Source organism: Bufo bufo, chromosome 2 (genome assembly GCF_905171765.1).
Source record: "Bufo bufo chromosome 2, aBufBuf1.1, whole genome shotgun sequence".
NCBI classification, from domain to species: Eukaryota; Metazoa; Chordata; class Amphibia; order Anura; family Bufonidae; genus Bufo; species Bufo bufo.
Window position 1 is genome coordinate 204288403 of NC_053390.1, and position 18604 is coordinate 204307006.

Below are 18604 nucleotides of genomic sequence, written 5' to 3' on the forward strand. Positions count from 1 at the left end.
CTTGTAACCTAAATTGCAATCATTTTTTTTTTTTTACAAACAGTACTCAAGAAATGCATCAAACACCTGGCCCAGTTGCAGCGTGACCACCTAAATGCCATGCAGGATGTTAACAAGCTGCTAATGCGGGTTAACAAGAAGGTGAAGCACATTAATAAAATGCACCTTCAAGTGATGCAGGAAATGGGGGAGCTACTTGGAAAACTGAAAAAGTTGACCTAGAGGCTTTTTTTTTTAATTTATTTTGTTAATAAATAGTTTTTGATGTGTTATAATGCATGCTTTCGTTTTTTTATAATGTTATGTTATGGTGTAATTTTAACTGATAACTTAGTTGTAAGGCCCCTTTAGTCCAGGGTCAAACTTATCTGGATCAGGATAGACAGCAGTAGGTACATGGTTACACTGTTGTATATGGCCCACACATAACTTGTAATGGTATAAAGCCCACACATAAGTCATCAGGGTCAGGACAGACAGCAGCAGCAGGTAGATGGTAACGGTCGAGTATAAGGCCTACACATAGCTTGGCATAACTCAGCAGGACAGGCAGCTGCAGGTTCTAAGTGTGCACTGTGCAGCAGGAATGTGGGAATGGGCCCCCACCAGACCAGGGCAACAACAAAAATAAACTAAGATACCTCTGACATCAGCAGGTTCTAAGTGTGCAGCAGAAAATGTGTTCCCAGGAATGAGCCCCCATCAGACCAGGGCAAAACCATAAATAAATTAAGACACCTCTGACAGTAGCATGCTGTAAGTGTGCAGCAGGAATGTGTTAACATGCCCAAAAAAAGCACAATTTGACATTATAAGAACATTTTTACATTATTTTTACTTTTTGAAACCACATTAAAAATGAGTGCTAAATTAGCTAGACACGCCACCTGCATCGGTCTGCTATCAGTTTCCATATCGGGCACATTGAGTCTGTGGCAGAACTCTACGGTAGGGCAGACAGCCTCACTGTGTGCTGATTCCTGCAAGCCAGAGGGCAGTAGGAGTGGCGGTGCTTTGCAGCGGCTCTCTCATTCTCCTTCTGTCTTTGAGGAGGAATGGGTACCGCCACTCTCCCCACCCATACACAATCAGCACAGCACACACGCTGTGCTCTGGCCAACGGCAAAACCCATCTGTCCTGTTGTCCTGTGCTCGTCTGAGCACAAAAGGCAGTCATGAGCCAGCTTGCCTCGGCCAGAGTGTGGAAGTGTTCCCTGCTCATGTTGTGGAATAAGCCTTTAAATGCGAGGCTTGTCTACACCCGGGGGGGGGGGGGGGGGGGGGGGTTTGTAGTGTCACACAGCCTGGGGCAGACTTCACCAGGAAGGGGCTGACAGGCAAAGTGGAGCACCTACACTGTCATTCTGCAGAGCAGAGTATGAAGTCTGTTCTGAAGGCACCATGCATGTGTTCTTGATTTACATAGAACTGCCGGTAAAATGTCCCCACGAATGAAGTTGTGCTTCATTTTGGTTGACTTGAAATAGAAATTCATAATTTTTTTTTTTTTTTACATAGTACACATCATTGTGATGTGTACTGTGTAAAAAAATAAAAAGGAATATTCGTCATTACGCATATACTGTATAGCACTATATTCAATGAATATAGTGCTATACTGTATATTCGTAATGATGAATATTGCTTTTTTTTTTTAACAGTACACAGGCAGACACTGATCCCTCCCTTCTTTTAACTTGTGGGCGAATATGTAGAATATAGTATATTCTACATATTTGCCCACAAGCAAAAAGAAGGGAGGGATCAGTGTCCGGCACTATCTAATATATAAAACTGAGTGTGTGTATGTCCGCTAAAGGAATCCGCACCGTCGCATTTACAATCATCAAATTTGGCATACAGGTACATCAGGTGTCCGGGAAGGTTTTAGAGCAGGTCTCAGCTCTCTGAGACGTACCGTTCCTGAGATATTACAATTTTTTTTTTTAATGCATTAGCCAATAGAAGCTTGGTCACATGACCATTATCAGCCAATAGAAGCTCGCAGGTCCTTCAGCCTCCACATACAGTTTTACTCCAGGTTTCCTTAACAACCCAGCCATTTATCTTCACTGCTGTAGGTCAGCTTTAAAAGAAATCTGTCACCAGAATAATCACTATTGAAGTAAAGCCATGGCCTAATAGCACTTAGTACCTTATTTCAAGATTTGCCTTTGTTCCAGCAATAGATGTTTTTATCCTCGGAAAATCCAGTTTATTTGGTATGCAAATGAGCCAGTAAGGTGCCCAGAGGGGCGTCACTCTTGCAGGAAGGAGCCCAGACACGCCCCCTGCCACAATGTGTCCACTCTCAAAAGACGAACTTAAAACCCTGCCCCCAGGTCCCGCTAAACCATGCCCCTGATCCTGTTAGGCCACACCCACTCCTTAGCCGACAGGGATTGAAAAAATGAAGTTAAAAATCAACTTCTGTCAGCTGCAGGGGTGGGAGGGAGGGTGATTTTCTCCCTGCAGCTCACACTCAGACAGCACAGTGCTGCTTTATGAGAATGAGCTGTTCAAAAGGACATCATTGTATCCATCTAGGCCCTCTGCCAGACGGAGGACAGAGAGTCTGAAAGCCGGACTGTCCGGCCTAAAACTGGTCCTATGGCCACCCTAGGGGCAGACTGCTGTGGAGGTCACAGTTAAGGGGATGGTCCGCTATGGAGGTCAGTGTTAAGGGGCAGATTGCTGTAACGGCAACTGTTAAGGGGGTGGGCCCCTGTGGAGGTCACTGTCAAAGGGGTGGTATGCTGTGAAAGTCACTGTTAAAGGGGAAGGCTGCTGTAAAGGCCAAGGTTAAGGGGGTAGGCTGCTGTTGAGGTCCAATTTTAAGGGACAGAGCACTGGGGGGGGGGTCAGTGTGAAGGGGTTGGGGGCTGTGGAGGTCACTGTTTTGGGGGTGGGGTGCTGTAGGTGTCACTGTTATACTGGATAGTGTTGATATCTTTTAACGACACACACAAACATAAAATTAAATAGATTAAATATACCTGAGCAAAGCCGGGTCCTTCAGATAGTCTAATATATAAAGCTGAGTGTATGTGTGTGTGTATGTCCGCTAAATAATTCCACACCGTTGCATTTACAATCACGAAATATGGCACACAGATACATCAGGTGTCCGGGAAGGTTTTAGAGCAGGTCTCAGCTCTCTAGCATGTACCGTTCCTGAAATATTCCCAAAAAATGCATTAGCCAATAGAAGCTTGGTCACATGACCCTTATCAGCCAATAGAAGCTCGCAGGTCCTTCAGCCTCCACATACAGTTTTACTTCAGATTTCCATAACAACCCAGCCATTTATCTTCACTGCTGTAGGTGAGCTTTAAAGGAAATCTGTCACCAGGATAATTGCTATTGAAGTAAAGCCATGGCCTAATAGCACTCAGTACCTTATTTCAAGAAGTGCCTTTGTTCCAGCAATAAATGTTTTTATCCTCTGAAAATCCAATTTATTTGATATGCAAATGAGCCAGTAAGGTGCCCAGAGGGGCGTCACTCTTGCAGGAAGGAGCCCAGACACGCCCCCTGCCACATTGTGTCCACCCTCAAAAGACTTAAAACCTCGCCCCCAGGTCCCGCTAAGCCACGCCCCTGATCTGGTTAGGCCACCCCACCTCCCACTCCTGAGCCGACAGGGAGTGAAAAAATGAAGGCAAAAACTTCAACTTCTGTCAGCTGCAGGAGTGGGTGACTTTCTCCCTGCAGCTCACACTCACTTAGGCTCCACTACACTTAGGCTCCATTCAGACGTCCGCAAATTGCGGATCTGCAATACACCCAGCTGGCACCCCCATATAAATGCCTATTCTTGTCCGCAATTACGAACAAGAATAGGACATGCTCTATTTTTTTCCGGAGCTGCAGACCGGAAGAGCGGGGCTGCGCTCCGGGAATGTGGATGTGGACAGCACACTATGTGCTGTCCGCATCTCTTTTGGCCCCATAGAGAATGAATGGGTCTGCACCTGTTCTGCATAATTGCGGAATGAATGCGGACCCATTCTACGGACGTGTGAATAGACCCTTAGAGTGAGCTGTTCGAAAGGACACGCCCCCGATCTGGTTAGGCCACGCCCTCTCCCACTCCTCAGCCGACTGAGATTGAAAAAATGAAGTTAAAAATCAACTTCTAGGTCACGCCCATATCCGGTTAGGCCATGCCCTCTTCCACTCCTCAGCCGACTGAGATTGAAAAAATGAAGGTAAAAATCAACTTCTGTCAGCTGCAGAGGTTGGGAGGGAGGGTGATTTTTCCCCTGCAGATCACACTTAGACTGTACAGTGCTGCTGTCTTAGAGTGAGCTGTTCAAAAGGCCATGCCCCTGATCCAGTAAAGGCCACTGTTAAGGGGGCGGGCCCCTGTGGAGGTCACTGTCAAGGGTGTGGTATGCTGTGAAAGTCACTGTTAAAGGGGAAGGCTGCTGTTGAGGTCAAAGTTAAGGGGGGGGGGGCTGCTGTAGAGGTCCAATTTTAAGGGCGGGGTACTGTGGGGGGGTCAGTGTTAAGGGGTGGGGGGCTGTGGAGGTCACTGTTATAGTGGATAGTGTTGATATCTTTTAACAACACACACAAACATTAAATGAAATAGATTAAATATACCTGAGCGAAGGCGGGTCCTTCAGCTAGTATTACTATATATTCGTTTTTTAGAATATTCAGAATATTCTAAAAAATTTATATATACCAATATATAGCGAATATTCTAAAAAAACTAATATATAATATAGTGAATATAGTGCTGTATTCGTTTTTTAGAATAGTCTTTTTTTTCCCCATCTCAACATGAACACCTGATTCCTCCCTGCTTCTTGCTTGTGGGCCAATCAGTCATTGGCCCACAAGTAAGAAGCAGGGAGGAATCATGTTCAGATGGAAAAAAAAGATGAATATTCGTCATTACGAATATACAGCACTATATTCTAAATATTCGCGAATTCTCGAAGTGCCGATATTCGAGATTTAAATTTGTAATTCGAATATTCGCGCTCAACACTATAGCATACAAGTAGCTGAGAGCTGTGCTATGTAAGGCTGCGTTCACACGGGCGAGTATGCCGCGCGGGTGCAATGCGGTAGGTGAACGTATTGCACCCGCACTGAATCCTGACCCATTCATTTCTATGGGGCTGTTCAGATGAGCGGTGATTTTCACGCATCAATTGTGCGTTGCGTGAAAATCGCAGCATGCTCTATATTCTGCGTTTTTCACGCAACGCAGGCCCCATAGAAGTGAATGGGGTTGCATGAAAATCGCAAGCATCCGCAAGCAAGTGCGGATGCGGTGCGATTTTCACGCATGGTTGCTAGGTGACAGTCTATTCACTATATTATTTTCCCTTATAACATGGTTATAAAGGGAAAATAATAGCATTCTGAAAACAGAATGCTTAGTAGGTGATCAATTGAGGGTTAAAAAAAATAAAAAAAATTAACTCACCTTCTCCTCTTGTTCGCGTAGGTCCCGGTCTCTTCTTTACTTCTTTAAAAGATGAACTATGGGCTAAAGGACCTTTGGTGACATCAGATCACATGCTCCAATCACATGGTCCATCACCGCAGACCATGTGGAGAAGGTGAGTTAATTTTTTTTAATTTTTTTTAACCCTCAATTGATCACCTACTAAGCATTCTGTTTTTAGAATGCTATTATTTTCCCTTATAACCATGTTATAAGGGAAAATAATAACATCTACACAACACCGAACCCAAACCTGAACTTCTGTGAAGAAGTTCGCGTCTGGGTACCACAGTCGGTTTTTTATCATGCGCGTGCAAAACACATTGCACCCGCGCGATAAAAACTGAACATCGGAACGCAATCGCAGTCAAAACTGACTGCAATTGCATTCCTACTCGCGCGGGTTTGCCGCAACATACCGGGATGCATCCGGAACTAATCCGGACACGCTCGTGTGAACCCAGCCTAACAGGATATGGGGCGGGGCAGCAGATCTTGTGCTGGTGCATGTGAAATCAACAGGAACGCTCACAGAGCCTCAGTAGAGATAAAAGTAGTGAGCAAAAATAATATCAGAGCATTTCTGAGAGCACATGAAGCAAAGCTGATACCAGTAAAGAAACAAGGGCAATTTTATTATGTGCTGCATTACGGTAAGATATGGGGTTATTGATTTTTAGTGCACAAAGGTGTCCATAGCCTTTAGGCCTCATGAACACAACCGTTTTTCGGGTCCGCATCCGAGCTGCAGTTTTTGCGGCTCGGGTGCCGGACCCATTCACTTCAATGGGGCCGCAAAAGATGCGGACAGCACTCCATTTGCTGTCCGCATCCTTTGCTCTGTTCCGTGGCCCCGCAAAAAAATATAGCATGTCCTATTCTTGTCCTTTTTGTGGACAAATATAGGCATTTCTACAATGGGCCGCCCGTTCCGCAAATTGCGGAAAGCACACGGGCGGCTTCCATTTATTGCGGATCCGTGGTTAGCGGACTGCAAAAAACGGAACGGTCGTGTGCATGAGGGCTTAAGCTCAGTTTAGTTATTTGGTCAGTTATTCTCATCATTTATTTGTGAGCCAAAAGCAGGAGCGGGTCAAACCACAGAAAAGGTGTAAATCTATTTATGATACCTAATCCAAGAGTAGGCTTGGCTCACAAAAGCTGATGGAAATAACTGACCTAATACCTGAAGTGTGAACTAAGCCTTATAGAGCAATGTTAGCGTCAGGTCTAATTTATCACCATGGAATGAACCGTGCAGTGGTCCAAGATTCAAGTAGTGGCCCCGTGACAGATTGGGGATAGTAGTTAGGTTGTGTTGATGTCACTGTTCATTTTCCCTTCTTCTGATCCGTCAGAAGAACAGCCAAAAAAAAGCAGATCCTGTATTTTGAACATCCGCCTTCACACGGTCAGTATTTGGTCAGCATTTGATCAGTATTTGTAAGGCAAAAACAGGAGTAGGTCCAAAGTAGAGATAAAATCTGATGGAAATATTTCCATGTGTTCTGTGTTTTGGACCCACTCCTGCTTTTGGATTCCAAATCATGATCAAATCCTGCTGCAAATTACTGACCGTGTGATAGAGGCCTTATGGATACTTAAACGACTGGACTCGTTTATTTATTTATTTTTTTAAGTTCTTCTGACGCTTAAAGGGTTTCTGCCACCTCATTTGGACCTAATTAGCTGTCAGACACTAGCGATCTGCTAGTGTCTGCTCTACCTAACCATGCTATTCTAAGACCTTTGTGTGCAGCCGTTACACTAAAAAACCAACTTTTATTGCTATGCAAATGAGCCTCTAGGTGCTATGGGGGCGTCTTTTCAGCACCTAGAGGCTCCGTCTACTCACCCTGTATTCCGCCCCTCTCGTCCATCCAGCCCGCCCATCTCTAGATTGCCAGCCTCCATCTCATTCATCGGCCTTATTCTCGCGCCTGCACCGTGTGCGTCTGTATTCGGCGCAGGCGCAGTGACTGTCTGATCGGCCGGGCATCATCTAATCGGGAGCGGTCAGACAGTCACTGCGCCTGCGCCGAATACAGACGCACACAGCGCAGGCGCGAGAATAAGGCCGATGGATGAGATGGAGGCTGGCAATCTAGAGATGGGCGGGCTGGAGGGACGAGCGGGGCGGAATACAGGGTGAGTAGACGGAGCCTCTAGGTGCTGAAAAGACGCCCCCATAGCACCTAGAGGCTCATTTGCATAGCAATAAAAGTTGTTTTTTTAGTGTAACGGCTGCACACAAAGGTCTTAGAATAGCATGGTTAGGTAGAGCAGACACTAGCAGATCGCTAGTGTCTGACAGCTAATTAGGTCCAAATGAGGTGGTAGAAACCCTTTAAGAAGAATGGAAAAGTAAACATTTATGTCAATGTGGCCAAACATGGACACTAGTGGCCTCGTAACAGACTGGTTAGGGTTTTAACAACATTAAGGCCTCTTTCAGACGGGCGAGATTTCCGCGCGGGTGCAATGCGTGAGGTGAACGCCTTGCACCCGCATTGAATCCGGACCCATTCACTTCGCAGGCCCCATAGAAATGAATGGGACTGCGTGAAAATCGCAAGCATCCGCAAGCAAGTGCGGATGCGGTGCGATTTTCACGCACGGTTGCTAGGAGATGATCGGGATGGGGACCCTATCATTATATTATTTTCCCTTATAACATGGTTATAAGGGAAAATAATAGCATTCTTAATACAGAATGTTTACTAAAATAGGGCTGGAGGGGTTAAAAAAAACTAAAAAATAACTTAACTCACCTTAATCCACTTGTTCGCGCAGCCCGGCTTCTCTTCTTTCTTCTTCTTTGCTGTGCAGTGGGAAAATGACCTGTGGTGACGTCACTGCGCTCATCACATGGTCCGTCACATGATCCATCACCATGGTGATGGATAATGTGATGGACCATGTGATGAGCGCAGTGATGTCATCAAAGGTCCTTTACCCAGGTCCTGAAGAAAGAAGACAGAAGAGAAGCCGGGCTGCGCGAACAAGTGGATTAAGGTGAGTTAAATTATATATTTTTTTTTTAACCCCTCCAGCCCTAATTTACTAAGCATTCTGTATTAAGAATGCTATTATTTTCCCTTATAACCATGTTATAAGGGAAAATAATTACATCTACACAACCTTGAACCCAAACCTGAACTTCAGTGAAGAAGTTCGGGTCTGGGTACCACATTCAGTTTTTTATCACGCGCGTGCAAAACACATTGCACCCGCGCAATAAAAACTGAACAACGGAACGCAATCGCAGTCAAAACTGACTGCAATTGCGTACCTACTCACGTGGGTTTGCCGCAATGCACCCGGGACGCATCCTGAGCCAAAACGTGACGCCTGTGTGAAAGAGGCCTAAGAGTCACAAAAGTGGTCCCGGAAGAGAGTGGGGAGGGCAGTAACAGCACAAGATTGTGGCAGATCACAGTAGGAGCAGATGGCATCAGACGGGTGGCAACATCAGAATAGTGGTAGCACCACGTGGCCAGAACTAACGGGCCATTTGTCACAATGTTCCAGTGTGGCAGCACACTACAGTCAGATCATTACTGTTAGAATGATCTAGTTTGTTGCATCAGGAACCAGTGTGTGGAAACCCTGATTGATACACAGCTGATTCATCTTTATAAAGGTTAGTCTCTCAACATTTTGTGTTGAAAGGCGAGTTCTTTTTGGGGTAACTATGCCATTCGCCACCCTAAACTCCCACTTTGATGCCACACTACTGGCCCAGGGCAAACTCAGCCAGTTGCGGCCATAATTAAAGCTTGGCTGCCAAGTAGACCAGGGGATCTTGGATCTGAGGTGACAGGCTGTAGTCCAAGTATACCACAATCTGCTGGTTAAGGTTCTGCTCCATGTCCTGCTGCTGGTGGGTGGTTTCTTCAGTAGGCAGGTGAAGAAAACTGCTTATCAGAGATTCAAGACTTAAGTTGCTGCTGATGGAGTTGGTACTGCAACTGCTTCCCCCAGCAGTCATGGGAGTGGAGCGTTTTCTTAGGTGGTCCCCCCAGGTAGAATTTGTGAGGATGGATAATGGCACACTCACACTAATCAGCTAATCAGCAACCAACTGACTACAAAGGATATCTTGATAGTAGTTGAGTTCCCCCCCCCCCTCAGAAGGTGTAAAAAAGGCCCGCTTTTTGGACTGGTAGTGAAGGTCTAACATTGTGGAGAGCCAGTAGTAATCCCTTTGCCGAATGGTGATAATGCGGCCATCACTATACACGCAACTCATGCTTCTGGCCATTTGCACAATGGACTCAAAGGGACTCCCTGCCTCCATCTCCACTGCATACTGACATGGTCTGCATACGGACATGGTCTGTAGGGTCATCTGCGTCATCTTCGTTGTAACCCTATAGCTCCTCCTGCTCCTCTTCTGCTGCTTGGGCAGATAAACTACCTGGTTGTGCTTAGAATTCCTGGGTGTTTATGTCCTCATCTTTATCCTCTGTCTGTGCCAGTTCAGCCTCCACAGGGCTCAGGTGGCCGTGAGATGTAGGCACCACGTCTTCTGTCCCGTCGCTGTAGTTTTGGCAACTGACAAATAAAGTCACCTACTCAAAGGGCCTCAGCAAACGACAGGTGTCAAGCATGAGCTGATACTGTCTAACGTTGAAGTTACACTGGAGAGTAGTCCTGTCTGTCTGCATCATCAATAAATCGGTCATGGGTTTCCTTTGCTCATACAATCGGTCTAACATGTGGAGTGTGGAGTTCCAATGTGTGGAAAAGTTGCATATGAGGCGATGTAGAGGAACACCATCCTGCCTTTGCAGCTCAAGGAGCATGTGTTTTGAATGGTAAGAGTGGCTGAAGTGCATGCACAGTTTCCTTGACATTTTCAAAGACATCTTGCAGTTCGGTGGAAGACTTAGGGACCGGGTGACAATCAGATTGAAGATGTGTACCATGCAGGGTGCATGGATCAGTCCTTCCTGCTGCACCGCAGACAGAATATTCTTCCCATTATCAATGACCATGGTTCCTGTTTCCAGTTGGCGAGGAGACAGTCAGGATTCAATTTCTTGGTTGATGATGGAGAGCAGTTCCTCCCCTGTATGACTCTATTCACCCTGGATGATCAGGTGTCGAACTGTGTGACAACGATGTGCTTTGCATAGGTGGTATGCTGGAAGACCACTCTTAATTGTGCCTACAGTGGAGGCTGAGAACAAGGTGGAGAATGAGAAGGCAGAGGGGGACATTGGTGCAGAAATCCCACAATTATAACGCCTAGGTGGCATTGCCAACACCTGACCAAGTTGCTAGTATGCCTTGGCCACAACCACATTTACTTAGTGGGCTGTAAAAGAGATATATTATTCTTTACCATAGTTACAGCTCCACAGATCAGTGCTGGCATGAACTGTACCAGACTGCGACAGGCTCAAGGACTGGTCCACCTTTTGTTCAACATACGTACGTGTGCAGAGCTAGTACAGCCTTTTTAGAGAAGTAATAATGGCTTGGGACTCTCCACCTTGAATGGGAACAAGCCATCAGTTCTCTGAAATGTTTAGAGTCCACAATATGGAAAGGGAGGGACAGTAGTAGCAGAAACTTGGCAGGTTCAGCTTCTGTACCATTGGATAAGTGCATGCATTCTGTTGTTTTTTTTCAATCGCCTCAGTGATCAATTGCTGGTGAAACACGTGATGAGGAGGAGCATGAAGAGCAATAGATGAAGGGTTCTGCTGAGGTTAAGGAGCCCTGACTGCTGGAGAAGGGGTGCAGGCCGCTGGGAGATGCAGCGGTTCCTGTGTCAGGCTGTACTCCACTATAATAGTGCTATGGTTTCCCAGGCCACTTTACGGTGATGCTCCATGTTTTGATGTAGGGCTGTGGTGCCAACATTAGCACCCTGACCGCACTTCACCTTCTGCCCAAATATCCTGCATACTGCCATGCTAACATCCTCAAGTGAGTTGATAAAAAAATTACCACATTGCTGAGTACAGCATTTTACCCCCACCATTCCGTGCTGACTGCCTGTTGCTTCCATTATGAACCTGTGCACCGCTAGTTGTTTCCTGACAGGTACAGTAGGCTCCTGAGTAGCAGACAGTCGCATTTGGCTACAGATCTATTACTGCTTCCAGTCTGCTGTCTCATTGGCACGCTGCCACCCTGCTGCTGTTTCACATGCCTCCTGCCACCCTCACCCCCGATGATGAAGCCCTCTCTTCATATGGCTCCCACGTGTGATTGGCTACATCATCATCCACTACTGTCTGGTCGACACTTATGTCACCCTCACCAGTCTCATGGCCACGTCCCTGATCACTCGCAACACATGCTCCCACCGGACTGTCATTATCATTAGTTGCATGCCTAAAGGAGGATGCAACAGACCTCTCCTCCAAGTCTGTGCTGGCCTGTAGCTGCTGACTGTCCTCACTAAGCTCGTCCTTGCTGAAATTCTGAGCAGAGCGGCAGCATACATTACTTCCCAAGTAGACGGAGAAGGAAAAGAAAGAGTCAGTTGCAGGACAGGTGAGGGCACAAAGGTTGTTCCTGGGCCATGCCAAGTAAGTGTTGTGTCAGAGGAACCCAACGATTCCTGGCTGTGTGTATCTGACGTCACTTATGATTATGTTGAAGAGCGAGTCAACCATTTCAGTACAGCTGGATTGTTGGTCAAAACACAACCACTGGATGACAGTGGCAGCTCTGGACTGTTGCTGTGGCTGCTGCTACTTGTGCTGGCTACAGCAACATTTTTGCCACTGCCCATTCCTTTTGATGGCCCAGGCAACTGTCTTCTGGCCATAGTGTATACTAAATGAATAACTAATGTAACTATCCAACTATTTATGAATGGGGCAGCAGGTGAACAAGATAAATACGCCTACTGTATATATTAGACCACCTGTTGACACTGAGTCTGACGCACAATAAGTGTATGTCCAACAGAACAGATTAAGTATGGATGGTGCAGCAGTTGAACTAGATAAATTTGCCTATATATTAGACCGCTGGTTGACACTGAGTCTGACACACAGTGGGGGAGATTTATCAAACTGGTGTAAAGTAGACCTGGCTTAGCTGCCCATAGAAACCAATCAGATTCCTCATTTCATTTTCCACCTTCCTTGCAGGCTTAAATTTAGACTATTTTCTACACCTAAAACAGGCATAGAAAATGATGAATGTAGGTCGCAGATCGTGGAGAAAATAAATTTTGTGCCACAATCTACGCCTGAGATATGCCTAACATAGCCATATTTCTGTATAGTAAATGACCCCCTAAGTATCAATGACACAACAGGTGAACAAGATGCAAAGGGTGATTTCACTCAGTCTGCACTGTTGTTGCCACCAAGCGCAAGTAAATTCAGATTTGCTGCTAATAAAAATTTTCCTAAACTAGTACACAGAGAACAGAGGCGGATGTGCACTGCCACATCGACACATGGCCCTAGATACACGAACACAATGTTCAGCAACTAGCCAACATAGTATACAGGGGCGAACAGTGAACAGACATGTAACAGTGGCCCTAGATACACAACCACAATATTCAGAAACAAGCCCACACAGTATACAATGACAAACAGTGTACAGAACAGACATATAATAGTTCTCCCTCCTCACGGCCCTTCCTCTGGATGACTGACACATGCAAGCCCCCAAATCACGGTGGGCCAAAAGCATGCTACAATCTCTTACCAAAGGTTATGAACAGGGAACTAGGCAATGGAATAACAGGAAACCCCTGAGGCCACCAATCTTCAAAGGTAGAACACAGGGCCGAAGGGTTGAGACAACCCACAGACCCAGAACAACAGGAAAACCCCTGAACCCACCCACCTCCACGAGTAGCCCATAGGGCAAAAGTCGTTGAAACAATCCACAGACTCAGGGCTCATTCAGACGCTTGTATGCTGTCCGCAAAAATGTGGATCAGTTTTTTTGCGGATTAGATACTGTCCCATTCACTTCTATGGGACAGCTCAGCAAAAAAATGAAACATGTCCTATACTTGTCAGTGAAAATCAGGACATGGCCCTATTGAAGTCTATGGATCAGCAAAAAAACTGAATGCAATCCGTTTTTTTGCGGACATGCTGAACTGTCCGCAAAAAAAACAGATCTGCATTTTTTTTTTGCGGACAGCATACGGCCGTCTGAATGAGCCCTCGGAAGCAGTAATGCACTGCAAGGCACAATTCACACACTGCAAAACATAGACTAAGACACCATGGTACACAAAGGTACAGTGAGTTCCATTTGCTATGCAGACACAGATACAGATTTTATGGAACCATTGTGCCTCAAACTAGAAATAAAATCAAACCAGGGTTGAATCCAAATTGAAGGCAGCTGACCTACAGGACAGGACAAACAGAGACATAGGGTCTCATTTATCAAAACTGTCTAAAGCCTCATTCACAGGTCCGTGTCCGTGCTCAGATCCGTGAGCAGGTGGTCAATGATGCATCCGTGAGGCTGTCTGTGAAGAATCCGTGTTGGGTCCGTGTGTCCGTTTTTTGCTGTCCGTGTTGCATCCGTGTTTCACTGACACTGAACAGCTGAAAAATAATTTTCAAAGAATCTCTTCTTAATGATCCATGAAACACGGATGCAATACGGATGGCATCTGTGGTTTTCACGGACCCATAGACTATAATTGGCGTGATGGATCCGTGAACACGGACAAAATAGGGCATCTGTGCTAAAAAAAAACTGACCCACAGACCCTGCTAAAACACTGATGTGTGAATACACACATTAAAATTAATGGGGACATGTGCTGTCCGTGGAGAACACGTGCAACACACGTCCGTTAAACGCTTAACAGGAAAACTGTCTTAGTTGCCTTTTGCAACCAATCAGAGCATAACTTTCATTTTTTCAGAGCCCTTTGGAAAATGAAAGGGGAGCTCTGATTGGTTGCTATGGGCAATTAAGACAGTTTTCCTGTTAGACAGTTTTGATAAATGGAGCCTATAGACATGGAACTTGTTCACACTTGGATCACGTCTTCTGGAGCCAAGACATACATAGACATGGAATTTTAACCTGTTCACACTTGGATCAAGACTAGAACACAGATATACAGAAACATGGAGAGAAATTTATTAAGCTAATTACGCCACTATTGTGGCGTAAAAAAAGTTAAACATTACGGCGCATGCCACATGTGTGCCATAATTTGTGAGTTTTTAGGCTTCTCCCCACTTTAGAAAAGAGGATGGGGCCCACCGCATTTACTATAACTTTCGCCAGAAAGTGGCAGAAGTTATAGCTGAAGTCTACACAGTCTGTAGCTGGCATAGACTTCAATTTCTGGCAAAAGGCAGGTCAGGGATGCTCCTGATTCGTTAACAGGGTTCTGCCTCTTAATAAATTAGTCACCTCTCTCACCTGTGCAGAGAGATCAAGACTGGCATATGGATGTGCCAATCTTGATATTTCTCCCCCATAGTCTTGGAACTTGTTCAGACCTGGATCAAGATTTCAGAAACCCAGAAAAATGGAAGACCAGTAACAATTGCAGGAACCAGTTCACACATGGCAGTAACTTCTGGAACCCAAACATACCAGAAATAGCAAGCAGACATGAAAATGACTTCTGGAACCTAGACACACTAGGCAAGAATGGGGAGAAACAAGACAAAGCTTAAAGGGGTTCTACAGGAGATAGATCATTAGCATCTGATCGGCGGGGATCCAAAACCCGGGACCCCCGCTGATCAGCTGTTTGAGAAGGCAGCGGCACTCCAGCAGCGCCGCGGCCTTCTCACTGTTTACCGCTGGCCCAGTGACGTCACGACTAGTATCAACTGGCCTGGGCAGGGCTAAGCTCCATTCAAGTGAAAGGACCTTTTATGACGTAATCGCGCTCGGTGACGTCAGAGCAGGTCCTGCTGAATGAAGATAGAAGATCCTTCTATCTTCATTCAGCAGGACCTGCGCTGACGTCACCGCGCTCACCACTTGGTGAGTGCGATTACGTCATGAAAGGTCCTTTGGCAGGTTCTGAAAGAAGAAGAAAGAAGAAGATGCCGGCTGCGTGAACAAGTAGATGAGGTGGGTTATTTTTTTTCTTTTTTAACACCTCATGCCACATTTTAGTAAGCATTCTGTATTAAGACTTTATTCAATTTACTAACATCATCTCCTAGCAACCATTCGTGAAAATTGCATTGCATCCGCACTTGCTTGCGGATGCTTGCCATTTTAATGCATCCCCATTCATTTCTATGGGGCCTGAAAACCGCAGAATATAGAACATGTTGCGATCTTCATGCAACATACAAGTGATGCGTGAAAATCACCGCTCATCTGCACAGCCCCATTGAAGTGAATGGGTCCGGATTCAGTGCGGGTGAAATGCGTTTACGTCACGCATTGCACCCGTGTGGAATTCTCGCCCGTGTGAAAGGGGCCTTAATGCATTTTGCATGCGCGTGATAAAAAACAGAATGTTTGCAAACTTCTTAGCAACCATTTGCTTGCGGATGCGATGTGATTTTCACGCAGCCCCATTCACTTCTATCGGGCCAGCTTTGCGTGAAAATCGCAGAAGATAGCACATGCAGAGATTTTCACGCAACACACAAGTGATGCGTGAAAACCAACGCTTATGTACACGGACCCATTGAAATGAATGGGTCCGGATTCTGTGGGGGCGCAATGCGTTCGCATCACGCATTGCACCCGCGCGGAATACTCGCTCATGTGCAAGGTTCCTTACTTTGAATGAAAGTTGAAAGCGAGCTCAGTTTACTTAAAATGTTAGTAACAAGGGGAACTTTTGACTGTCTGTGTTGTGCTGAAAGTAACTACTAGACAATTGGGTGTGATATAAAAATGGCTGAGTTGTCAGCCTGAGTGCTATAAATGGCACTTATTGCTGCCAATGCTTTTAATATAGAAATGCTTAATGGCTGAAAAGTCCGTAGGTATGCTCCACAGAAATCTTTCATACTGTATTTCACTCATGTAATCGCCATAAACTCAATGGGCCAGATTTATTATTAGCTAAAGTCAGAATGATGGAGTGAAAAAGTCGCAAATTTTTGCGCAATCGCTAAAACTGCACAAAAATGTACGACTTTTATTGGCTCTGCGCTATGCTCGCCAGTTTTCTGAAAGTGGGCGTGTTTTCTTATGTAAATTAATCTCTAGACAGATTTACTATTGCAACAATTTAAAAAGTCCATGTACAGTCATGTATCATCCATACAAGCATACATAACTGTATATTGTCCTATCAGAGGCCCCAGCTGGCATACGGTCAGTGACGTATGGCCTGAAAGATGGCACTTCCCCTGGCTGCTCCTGTGAATCTTGTATTGAATGGCAAATTGATGTGTCAGGCGCATGTGCAGATACAGGCAGCAGAATCCCAAGTATCTGCACATGTCCCAGATGCATCCATTTGCATTCAGTGCATGTGAAGAATACAAGGTTCCCAAGAGCGAGCAGAGGAAGCAGTCACCACCATTTTGCAAGCCATGAACACAGTGGGTGACAGGTAAGTATGGGGGCATCTACCAGGTCACCTGGGAGTGTTATATGCTGTCATGTATATTTATATGGAGCATGCATGACTATATATGATATTTTGACAAATGACATTAGAAATTGGAAAATGCAAATGTGATCGCACACTACATCCAGCACTCTGCCCTCCATGCTGGATGAGACATTGGTTTATATTTTGGCCAAAGCATAGTAAGCCACTCACCGCGTCAAGGTCGTCTCACTTGAGTGGTCCCTAACTCTTGTTCCTACCTGTTTATGGGCCATGACAGCCACATAAAATCCAGGGAATGCAGGTCAGCATGCAAGCCAAGTACACTTTGCTTGTAACCCCGTCCGGTGCCATTACAGCTTTCATCGGATCCAGGGATGCAAGTACCAACATGCATGCTGAACCCACTATATACTTCTCCTGGAGCCAGATGGCTAATGGTAGGTTCTATATAAGCAGACTCAGTTTTATACTGACTTTAAAACCAGCCTCCAGGACAGATTAACTGGTCAGGTGTGCAATGACTCCAAGGAGATCGCCACGCCTCCAATATATACTACAAAGAAAAAAATAAGGGGTTGGGTCAGCACAACCTGCCTGTAGGTGCAGATCGCTATGGCGAAATACATATACAAACGGAAAATGCAAATGTGATCGCACACTACATCCAGCACTCTGCCCTCCATGCTGGATGAGACATTGGTTTATATTTTGGCCAAAGCATAGTAAGCCACTCACCGCGTCAAGGTCGTCTCAATTGAGTGGTCCCTAACTCTGACATTAGAAATTGGTTGACCCTTTCAAACTGTTCTAATCAATTACAAATTTACAAAAACATCAGTGTAAAAAATATGCAACAATGGAAAAAAAGCTAATTATTGAATAAATGTAATTTTAAAATAATATCACTGAAGGTGACAGTTCTGATTCTGGGACTTGACACCCCTATTTAGTCAATTAGCAGTGTTAAAAAGAATTACAATGAAGTTAATGCAAAATGACAAAGATAATGGGAATTGAATGAGTCACATGTCAGATGCCATTTCAATACCTTAAAAAGAAAAAAAAAAAATACAAATCATTAACCTTCTGCAGGGTCAAAAATGAAATGTTAGCAACGTGTTTGTGTCCCCTGCTCTGGTTTATGAGCTCAGTGATGCATGTGTTGAGATGTATATTACTGGGGCAAGTATATAGCGGATTACTATGGATTCATGATTTATAAACTTCTACATGTTTTATAAAGCAAGAGCGATCAAAAATGAACCACTGGACTGGAAAATGTAACTGACCTTAATTTGATGGCGAACCCTTTCTGAGAACAATCAATTAACACCCAGACACATAAATTGCACCGCTAAAGTATCTGCCGGTAACACAGCCTTCAGCAGGTAGTTGAAATTACCAGTCTGTAAAATACATAATCAGAAGGGATCTCTCCTGTGTTGCAAATGTGACAGATGGATCGAGCATTTAAGCATATGGTCCATTCCCTTGAGAGCTCTGAGAAAAACGAAGGAATTCCACGTGCGCACTGTGGTGAACGTGCACATTATCCACCCTGGGTACAAAGCAGCCCATATTTACTAAGCAGTTTTCTACTTCAATGCTTAGATATGATGATGAGCTATGAT